Here is a 10,271-nt window from a genome sequence, read left to right as displayed (position 1 = left end):
ATGTGCCTGACCTGCAGTATGGCAGGAATGAGGCCTCTGCAAGTGGCGCATTAAGCTGTGTGGTAGATTTAGCCTTTGCTAGTACAAAACAAAAAAGAGGTTTCTGGCCTACACGCTGCTTTGATAAAAGCATAGACCCAAAATGGCTCCCAGAGCTGGCAGAAAATGTACCACTGCCATGTTGGGAAGCTGAAGTGGGTGGAGCCAGCAGCCACAGCACCACCACTTCTAATACTAAGATGTTTATTGTTCAGTGTTCTCTAGAAATTTTGTTCTTATAAAATATATCTTCATCTATATCTGTATATACGTATTAATCAAGGTATAGGTTTATGGAAATGGATTAAGTTAAGCTATAAGAATAGTTAGCAAGAAGCCTGCCATGGCCATACAGTTTGTAAGCAATATAAGTCTCTGTGTTTGCTTGGTTGGGTCTGAGCGGGTGACAAAGATTTGTCCTGACTGTGGCTGCAGTTTAAAGCAATATGCTCAAGGTAATAGAAGGCTGCAGTTTAAAGCAATAGGCTCAAAGTAATATAAAAAATAAACCACGTAAAGATGGCTACCACACAGAGAATCTGGATTATGTTCTTTTTGATATTCGTAACTGAAGAAAAACACTTGAATGCAAAAGCTGTTGAATTATACCAAAATGTATATTTTAAGGGTACCTTGACTTCAAAATTTGGATGTAAGGATAAGTTGTTTTGGAAAGGAGGCTCTGCTTTTGTTTCCACAGAAAGCCAGAGGCTATGGATTTGTTCCAGATTAAGAAACATCAGGTTTGCCCAGCCAAGACCCCCTGAAAGGTCTCTGATGACACCATGGCCCAGATAATCCAACATCCAGATTGGATTCAAAGAAACTGGCTCAGAGGATACACCCTCACGGATTACTCCATAATCCTAAAATTTTCTTTATGTTCCCATAAGATACAGCACCCCCCTCCAGCAGGAAGTAGTAAGAGAAGCTATGCCCAAATTCCCAAATATACAAAGCTAGCTTTGGAGATGTGTAAAAGTTAAAGCCTTCTTTAAAAAAAAAAAAAGAAAGAAAGAAAAGGGCAAGTGCTGTGGGATGGTCTGATGGTCTGTATGTTAAATTGCTCTGATTGGTCAAAAAATAAAACACTGATTGGACAGTGGCCAGGCAGGAAGAATAGGTGGGACTAACAGAGAGGAGAAAGGAGAGAATAGAAAGGTGGAGGGAGTCACTGCCAGCCGCCACCATGAGAAGCACCATGTGAAGACTTCAGTAAGCCACAAGCCATGTGGCAAGGTATAGATTTATGGAAATGGATTAAGTTAAGCTATAAGAATAGTTAGCAAGAAGCCTGCCATGGCCATACAGTTTGTAAGCAATATAAGTCTCTGTGTTTGCTTGGTTGGGTCTGAGCGGGTGACAAAGATTTGTCCTGACTGTGGGCAAGGCAGGACAACTCAAGCTACAGATGGGACTATGTATTTGGACTAGATTGAAACTGAGAACTCTGAACCCATAGATTCTCAGGGTTTATCTCACCTCAGTCTTTTCACCCTCAATAGAAGATTCATTCACATCCTCACCCACTGAATATTGCCTTTTCTGCAATATTGATTTCCCTCAGAGCTAAAAAAATGTGTTTTTTGTTTTTGTTTTTGTTTGTTTTGTTTTTAGTTTTTTGGGGGTTTTTTTGTTTGTTTGTTTTTTGGCCTCTAGACTTATAACCAGACTTAAAGCAAATCAGGCTCCTGAAATGAATGTAGAAAATATACTTCAGCTGGGCAATCGTGGCACACGCATTTAATCCCAGCACTCAGGGGCCTGGGGGGTGGGGTGTGGGGGCAGAGGCAGGCAGATCTTTGTGAGTTCGAGAACAGCTTGGTCTACAGAGTGAGATCCAGGAAAGACGTAAAGCTACACAGAGAAACCCTGCCTCAAAAAATCAAAAGAAAAAAAAAAGAAAAAGGAAAAAGAAAATGTAGATCATGAAGAGGTATGTTACATTCCTAAAGACCTTAATGAGTTTGCAAACTCATTCAAGTATAAATCTGGGTAAGATGTGTGTTAATGAATTTTAAGGGTATGTGACAATGGCAGAAGGAACATAAAACTGGATCAGGCTGAGTTCATTGATATGAGTACTCTGAGTAGAGATTCTGAGCTAAATATTGGAATTCACATAGTTTTAGAAAGGTGTCATGAGTTTGTTTGAATGGTTGCCCGAAGCATTTGTTCAAAATGACCTATTGAACAGGAGTTGGTTGACAAAGGGATTTTAAGGATTAGGGAATTTCAATGCTAGAGGAGGTACACTGTACAAAACCCAATCCTGCACAATGGGATGGCCCAGATGATATGTCCTTCACTAATCCTACATAACACAAAATTGTAAGAGGGGCACTATCATATTTGAAGTTTGTTGTCTTTATTATTCTTATGCCAGACAGTCAGGTTTGGAGACTCCGCTGCTCAGTTGGATAAATTAAATGTAATGAGTTTTTGGGCACCAGAGTAGATGGGACCAGGCGGCAGTACTGAATTGCCAAAGGCAAAGTGATTGTACATATTGTATTGGTCAGTATAGACAAAGCAATGTTCATAACTGCCTGAACCATAGTTGTCAGCAAAGGAAAGGTGAATTTTAAGGTGGCATGATTGGTCAGGATCTTTCGTGCTTGCTAATCCATCACAATGTTTCCAGACATAATAAAGATAAGAAGCTACTACATGTTTGTTTGATCTGTAGAAATAAATATATCAAATAAAGGAAAGAAAAGCTTGACCCAGAGAATCTAAGTTAAAATACCATCCTGAAACTGAAAAGGGAAAAGGAAGATGTTAGAGGTGCCTTGTGTACCATCTACCACAAGGATCACTCTGAATTAACCAAGATATGCCAACTAGATGTTGACATCCTAGATTTTGTCTGTGAGATGAGACTTTCTTGTGAAAAGGCTGAGCATCTTTCCCTATGACACCCCCTATTTCCAATGGTGATTATAATCCCCAGAATGCCAAGCACACATTGATTTAAGAACTTAAAATGGATAAGATTTGGACTTAAGGTTAAAATGTTCCATTCCTTGAAGCATTGTAGAAGGGAAGGAAAAGTTGTCTACCTCTTGCCTGCCTCCTTTATCAATGCCTGATCATACAGATAATCCTGTATAAAATTCTAGGCAGGAAAGTCATAAGGAAGAGATGCACTTTGAGTTCAACCAGGTGTCACCATCATCAACAGCCAGTTCCCTGTTTCTAATACATTTTGGAGTTCTGATTTATAAAGAAGCAAATGCCTTTGGACATGGGAAATATTAGTGAACTGACATATGTTAATTAATCTCAGTGAAAATATGGCTCTGGAGATGGGAGGTTGCATTCCCCCTTCAGATCTAAGTGTATCTACCCAAAATGTCCTGAAAATTTCATGCCATGACACTGTGACAAGGAAAGATGAAAACCGCAAACATTGCAAGAACCTAGGCACTATGACCCCTAAAGACAGCAAAGGGATAACTTATTGCATATAGAAGCTACTCTTGTTTATCTTCTGACATAAAGTCATTCATCATAAAGTAAAGGCACTGGGATTATCATCTGTGGAGCAGACACAGAGGACCTTCAACCTAGAAGTTTCTCAGTCAGTAAATACACAAGACAATTTTTTTCTGCATTTTTTATTTTATAATTTAGTTTAATTTTACATATCAGCCACAGATTCACTTGTTCTCCCCCCTCCCGACCCTCCCTTCCCCCTAGCCCATCCCTGTTCTCATCTCCTCCAGGACAAAGACTCCCCTGGGGATTGAGTTCAACCTGGTAGATTCAGTGCAGTCAGGTCCAGTCGCCTCCTCCCAGGCAGAGCCAAGTGTCCCTGTATAAGCCCCAGGTTTCGAACAGTCAACTCATGCACTGAGTACACGACCTGGTCCCACAAGCTAATCAACTGTCTCACTTATCCAGAGGGCCTGATCCAGTTGGGAGTTCCTCAGCTATTGGTTCATAGTTCATGTGTTTCCACTCGTTTGGATATTTGTCCCTGTGCTTTATTCAACCTTGGTCTCAACAATTCTCGATCATATAAACCCTCCTCTTTCTCCCTAATTAGACTCCCAGCCACTCCACCTGGGGCCTGGTGGTAGATCTCTGCAACCGGTTCCCTCAGTCATTGGATGGGGTTTCTAGCACGACAATTAGGGTGTTTGGCCATCCTATCACCAGAGTAGGTCAGTTCGGGCTATCTCTCAACCATTGCCAGTAGTCTATTGTGGGGGTATCCTGGTGGATTTCTGTGGGCCTCTCTAGCACTTTGCTTCTTCCTATCCTCATGTGGTCTTCTTTTATCATGGTCTTTTATTCCGTCTCTGTTCTTGATCCAGGTGAGACCTCCAACTCCCCTAAGCTCTCTTTCCCTTGAACCTTGCCCTTCATTACCCCCACTCATATCCATGTTGTTCATGTAGATCTCAGACATTTCTCTGTCATTGGGCAATCCCTGTGTCTTTCTTGGGGTCCTGTTTTCTATGTAGCCTCCTTGGAGTTGTGAGTAGAAGTCTAGTCATCTTTGTTTTACATCCAGTATCCTCCTATGAGTGAGTAGATACCATGTTTGTCTTTCTGAGTCTGGGTTACCTCACTCAGGATGATTTTTTTCTAGATCCATCCATTTGCCTGCAAACCTCATGATATCACTGTTTTTCTCTGCTGAGTAGAATTCCATTGTGTATATGTACCACATTTTATTTATCCATTCTTCAGTTGAAGGGCATCTAGGTTGTTTCCAGATTCTGGCTACTACAAAGAATGCTGAAATGAACATAGCTGAGCCAGTGCCCTTGTGGTATGATTGAGCATTCCTTGGGTATATGCCCAAGAGTGGTATAGCTGGATCTTAGGGGAGATTGATTCCCAATTTTCTAAGAAAGCACCATATTGATTTCCAAAGTGGTTGTAAAAGCTTTCATTCCCACCAGCAGTGCAGGAGAGTTTCCCTAGTTCCACATCCTCTCTAGCATAAGATGTCTTCAGTGTTTTTGATCTTAGCCATTCTGACAGGCATAAGGTGGTATCTCAGAGTTGTTTTGATTTGCATTTCCATGATAATTAGGGATGTTGAGTAATTCCTTAAATGTCTTTCAGCCATTTGAGTTTCCTCTGTTGAGAATTCTCTGTTTAGTTCTATAGCCCATTTCTTAATTGGACTGTTGGGAATTTTGATGTCTAATTTCTTGAGTTCCTTATATATTCGGGATATCAGCCCTCTGTCAGATGTGGGGTTGGTGAAGATCTTTTCCCATTCTATAGGCTGTTGCTTTGCCTTGTTGACCATATCCTTTGCTCTACAAAAGCTTCTCAGTTTCAAGAGGTCCCCATTTATTGATTGTTTCTCTCAGTGTCTGTGCTACTGGTGTTATATTTAAGAAGTGATCTCCTAAGCCAACACATTCAAGACTACTTCCTACTTTCTCTTCTATCAGGTCCAGAGTAGCTGGATCTATGATGAGGACTTTGATTCACTTGGACCTAAGTTTTGTGCACAGTGACACATATGGATCTCTTTGCAGCCTTCTACACGTTGATATCCAGTTATGGCAGCACCATTTGTTGAAGATGCTTTCTTTTATCCATTGTACAGTTTTGGTTTCTTTGTCAAAAATTATATGTTCATAGGTGTGCAGATTAATGTCAGGGTCTTCAATTCGATTTCAATGGACCACCTGTAGGTTTTTATGCCAGTACCAAGCTGTTTTTATTACTGAAGCTCTATAGTAGAGCTTGAAGTCAGGGATTGTGATGCCTCCAGAAGTTGTTTTATTGTTCAGGATCCTTTTGGCTATCCTGGGTTTTTTTGTTTTTCCATATAAAGTTGACTATTATTCTTTCTAGGTCTGTGAAGAATTGTATTGCTATTTTGGTGGGGATTTCATTGAATCCCCATCAAATTGCCATTTTTACTATGTTAGTCCTGCCTATCCATGAGCATGGTAGATATCTCCATTTTCTGACATCTTCTTCAATTTCTTTTTTCAGGGACTTAACGTTCTTGTCATACAGGTCCTCCACTTGCTTGGTTAGTGTTACCCCAAGGTATTTTAAATCATTTGTCACTATTGTAAAGGGTGATGTATCTCTGATTTCCTTTTCAGCCTGTTTGTCAATTGCATATAGGAGGAATGTTGATTTTTTTGAGTTGATCTTCTATCCTGCTACATTGCTTAAAGTGTTTATAAGCTGTATCAGTTCCTTGGTTGAATCTTTGGGGTCACTCAACTATGCCATCATGTCATCTGCAAATAGGGAAAGCTTGACTTCTTCCTTTCCAATTTTTATCCCCTTAATCTCCTTTTGTTGTCTTATTGCTCTGGCTAGAAAGTCAAGTACTATATTGAATAAGTATGGGAAGAACAGACTGCTTTGCCTCATTCCTGATTTTAGTGGAATCACTGATTTTCTCTCCATTTAATTTGGCTCTTGGCTTGCTGTAGATTGCCTTTACTATGTTTAAGTATGTTCCCTGTATTCCTGATTACTCCAAGACCTTAATCATAAAGGGGTGTTGGATTTTGTCAAATGCCTTTTCTGCATCTAGTGTGATGATCATGTGTTTTTTTTCCTTTGAGTTTGTTTATATGTTGTATTGCATTTACAGACCTCCATATGTTGAACCACCCTTGTATCCTTGAGATGAAGCCTACTTGATCATAGTGGATAATTGTTTTGATGTGTTTTTGGAGTCTGTTTGCCAGTATTTTGTTGAGCATTTTTGCATCAGTGTGCATGAGGGAGATCGATCTATAGTTCTCTTTCTTTGTTGTATCCTTGTTTGGCTTAGGAATCAGGATAATTGTAGACTCATAGAAGGAGTTTGGTAATGTTCCTTCTCTTTCCATTGTGTGGAACAATTTAAAGAGTATTGGTATTAACTCTTCTTTCAATATCTGGTAGAATTCTGTGCTGAAACCATCTGGTTCTGGGCTTTTTTTGGTTGGGGGACTTTTAATGACTGTTTAATGACTGTTTCTGTATCCTTAGGGGTTATTTGACTATTTAAATAGTTTATCTGGTCTTGATTTAACTTAGGAATGTGGTACCTATCCAGAAAATTTTCTATTTCTTTTAGATTTTCCAGTTTTGTGGAGTAGAAGTTTTTGAAGTATGACCTGATGATTTTTGGATTTCCTCATTGTCTGTTGTTATTTCCCCCATTTCATTTCTAATTTTAATTCAGATGTTCTCTCTCTGTCTTTGGATAGGTTGGATAAGGGCTTGTCTATCTTGTTGATTTTCTCAAAGAACCAACTCTTTGTTTAATTAATTTTTGATATTGTTCTCTTTGTTTCTATTTTATTGATTTCAGCTCTCACTTTGATAGTTTCCTGGCATCTATTCTTCCTGGGAGACTTTGCTTCTTCTTGTTCCTGAGATTTCAGGTGTGCTGTTAAGTCACTAGTATGAAATTTCTCCAACTTCTTTATGTGGACATTTAGTGTTATGAATTACCCTCTTAGCACTGCTTTCATAGTGTCCCATAAGTTTGGGTATGTGGTGTCTTCATTTTCATTGATCTCTAGGAAGTCTTAATTTCTTTCTTATTTCTTCCTTAACCCATTGGTGATTCAGTTGAGCATTATTCAGTTTCCATGAGATTGTAGGTTTTCTGTAGTTTTTGTTGTTGTTGAGATCTATCTTTAAACAATTGTGGTCTGACAGAATGCAGGAGGTTAATCCAATTGTTTTGTATCTGTTGAGATTTCCTTTGTGGCCAAGTATGTGGTCGATTTTAGAGAAGGTTCCATGGGGTGCTGAGAAGAAGGTATATTCTTTTTTGGTAGGATGGAATGTTCTGTAGATATTGATTATGTCCATTTGAATCATAACATCAATTATGTCCTTTATTTCTCTGTTAAGCGTCGATTTGCGAGATCTGTCCAGTGGTGAAAGTGGGGTGTTGAATTCTCCCACTATTAATGTGTGAGGTTTTATATGTGGTTTTAGATTTAGTAATGTTTCTTTTATATATGTGGGTGCCCTTTTGTTTGGAGCATAAATGTTCAGAATTGCAACTTCATCTTGGTGGATCTTTCCTGTGATGAGTATGTAATGCCCTTCTTGATCTCTTTTGATTGATTTTAGTTTGAAGTCTATTTTGCTGGATATTAGGATGGCTTCACCCCCTTGTTTCTTAGGACTGTTTGATTGGAAAGTCTTTTCCCAACCTTTTATTCGTAGATAGTGTTTATCTTTGAATTTGAGGTGTGTTTTTGCATGTAGCAGAATGATGGGTCCTGCTTTTGTATCCATTCTGTAAGCCTGTGTCTTTTTATAGGTGTGTTAAGGCCATTGATATTAAGGGATATTAATGACCAGTGACTGTTCATTCGTGTTATTTTTTGGTGGTAGTATGTGTGTACTTGTCTTCTTTGGGGTTTACCTCTGTGGCTTTATCTATTGCCTGTGTTTTTGAGGGTGTATCTGACTTCCTTAGGTTGGAATTTTCCTTCTAGTGCTTTCTGTAAGGCTGGGTTCGTGAAAAAGCATTATTTAAATCTGGCTTTGTCTTGGAATGTCTTAGTCACTCCGTCTATGATGATTGAAAGTTTTGCTGGGTATATAAGTCTAGGCTGGCATCCATGGTCTCTTAATGTCTGCATTACATCTGTTCAGGTCCTTCTGGCTTTCAAAGTCTCCATTGAGAAATCGGGTGTTATTCTGATGGGTTTGCCTTTATAAGTCACTTGGCCTTTTTTCTTTGCTGCTCTTAATATTCTTTCTTTATCCTGTACGTTTAGTTGCTTAATTATTATGTGGCAAGGGGACTTTTTTTGGTGGTCTATTCTGTTTGGTGTTCTATAGGCTTCTTGTATCTTCATAGGCATATCCTTCTTTAAGTTGGGAAACTTTTCTTCCTTGATCTTATTGAATATATTTTCTGTGCCTTTGAGTTGGTATTCTTCTCCTTCCTCTATCCCTATTTTTTGTAGCTTTGGTCTTTTCATGGTGTCCCAAATTTCTTGGACATTATCGGTCATGACTTTGTTGGCTTTAGTGTTTTCTTTGACTGATGGATCTATTTCTTCTACTGTATCTTCAATGCCAGAGATCTTTTCTTCCATCTCTTGCATTGTTGGTTATACTTGTATCTGGAGCTCCTGTTTATTTACTCAGATTTTCTATTTCCAGCATTCCCTCTGTTTGCATCTTCTTCATTTTTTCAATTTCCCTTTCTTATTATTTCTTGGACTGTTTCCTTCATCTGTTTCATTGCTTTTTCATGATTTTCTTTCAGGGATTTATTGTTTTCTTCCAGGGCATTATTGTTTTCTTCTGCTTTATTTGTCCTTTCCTCTAGTTCTTTATAGCATTCTTCCCATTTTTTTGTTTGTGTTTTCCAAAATTTCACTTGTGATTTCTTCTATATACACCTCTACCTTCTTCATGATGTTATGCATAAGGCTGTTTTCTTCTGCTTCTTTCATTTTTTGATGTTCACGTCTAGATGTTGGAGGAGGGCTAGGTTCTGGTGATGCTGTATTGCTCTTCATTTTGTTGTATGTACTTCTTCCTTGATGGCTGCCCATCTCCTCGTAGTTTCATTATTGTTCTTATCAGTGCACTTAGTCCAGACAGAGCTGAGAGATTCAGGAAGTCTCTCTCTTTTGTCCAGATGGGAGCTCTGGGACACAATGGGAGCTCTTGTCCAGATGGGAAGTCTGGGTCAGGATGGGAGCCGGTGGCCAGTCTCTAAGTCTCAGGAAGTGTCTGGGGTCTCTGGCGATGATGGGTGTGGGGGCAGGGCGTGGAGATTGCAGGGTCTGCTGGGAGTTTTGGAGAAGGGGAGCCTTCCTGTTGCGGGTGGAAGTGATCCTGCCTGATGGCTAAAACCTGGGGCCAAGTTGGGCAGGTCTTCCCCAGAATGGCTGGTGCCCAGGGATGGGATCTAGGCTGAGTCCAGGCACTCACCTTTTGTCCAGATGGGAGGTCCGGGGCAGGATTCAGAAGACTAATTTTAATTAGAATTATTTGTTGTTGCTTTCTCTAGGAGGTTTTAAACATAGATTAAAACATGTTTTTCTATGCATCTGCCACATCTCTATATTTGTTGCTCATACTCATTCAAAAGCAAGGACAAGGCTAATGTTCATCATCCTCTATACAAACTGAAAAACAAAGGTAAAAGACATCTGGAATGAACCCCTGAGGAATCTAATCATGAAGAGTAATGGGGTAAAAATAAGACAATCTAACTGTCCATTCAGTTCCTTCATGGGTCTCAGAGAGGAAATGTGTAA

Source organism: Peromyscus leucopus, chromosome X (genome assembly GCF_004664715.2).
Source record: "Peromyscus leucopus breed LL Stock chromosome X, UCI_PerLeu_2.1, whole genome shotgun sequence".
In the NCBI taxonomy this organism is placed as follows: Eukaryota; Metazoa; Chordata; class Mammalia; order Rodentia; family Cricetidae; genus Peromyscus; species Peromyscus leucopus.
The sequence above is the reverse complement of the archived record's forward strand: the minus strand, read 5'-3'. Positions refer to the sequence as shown.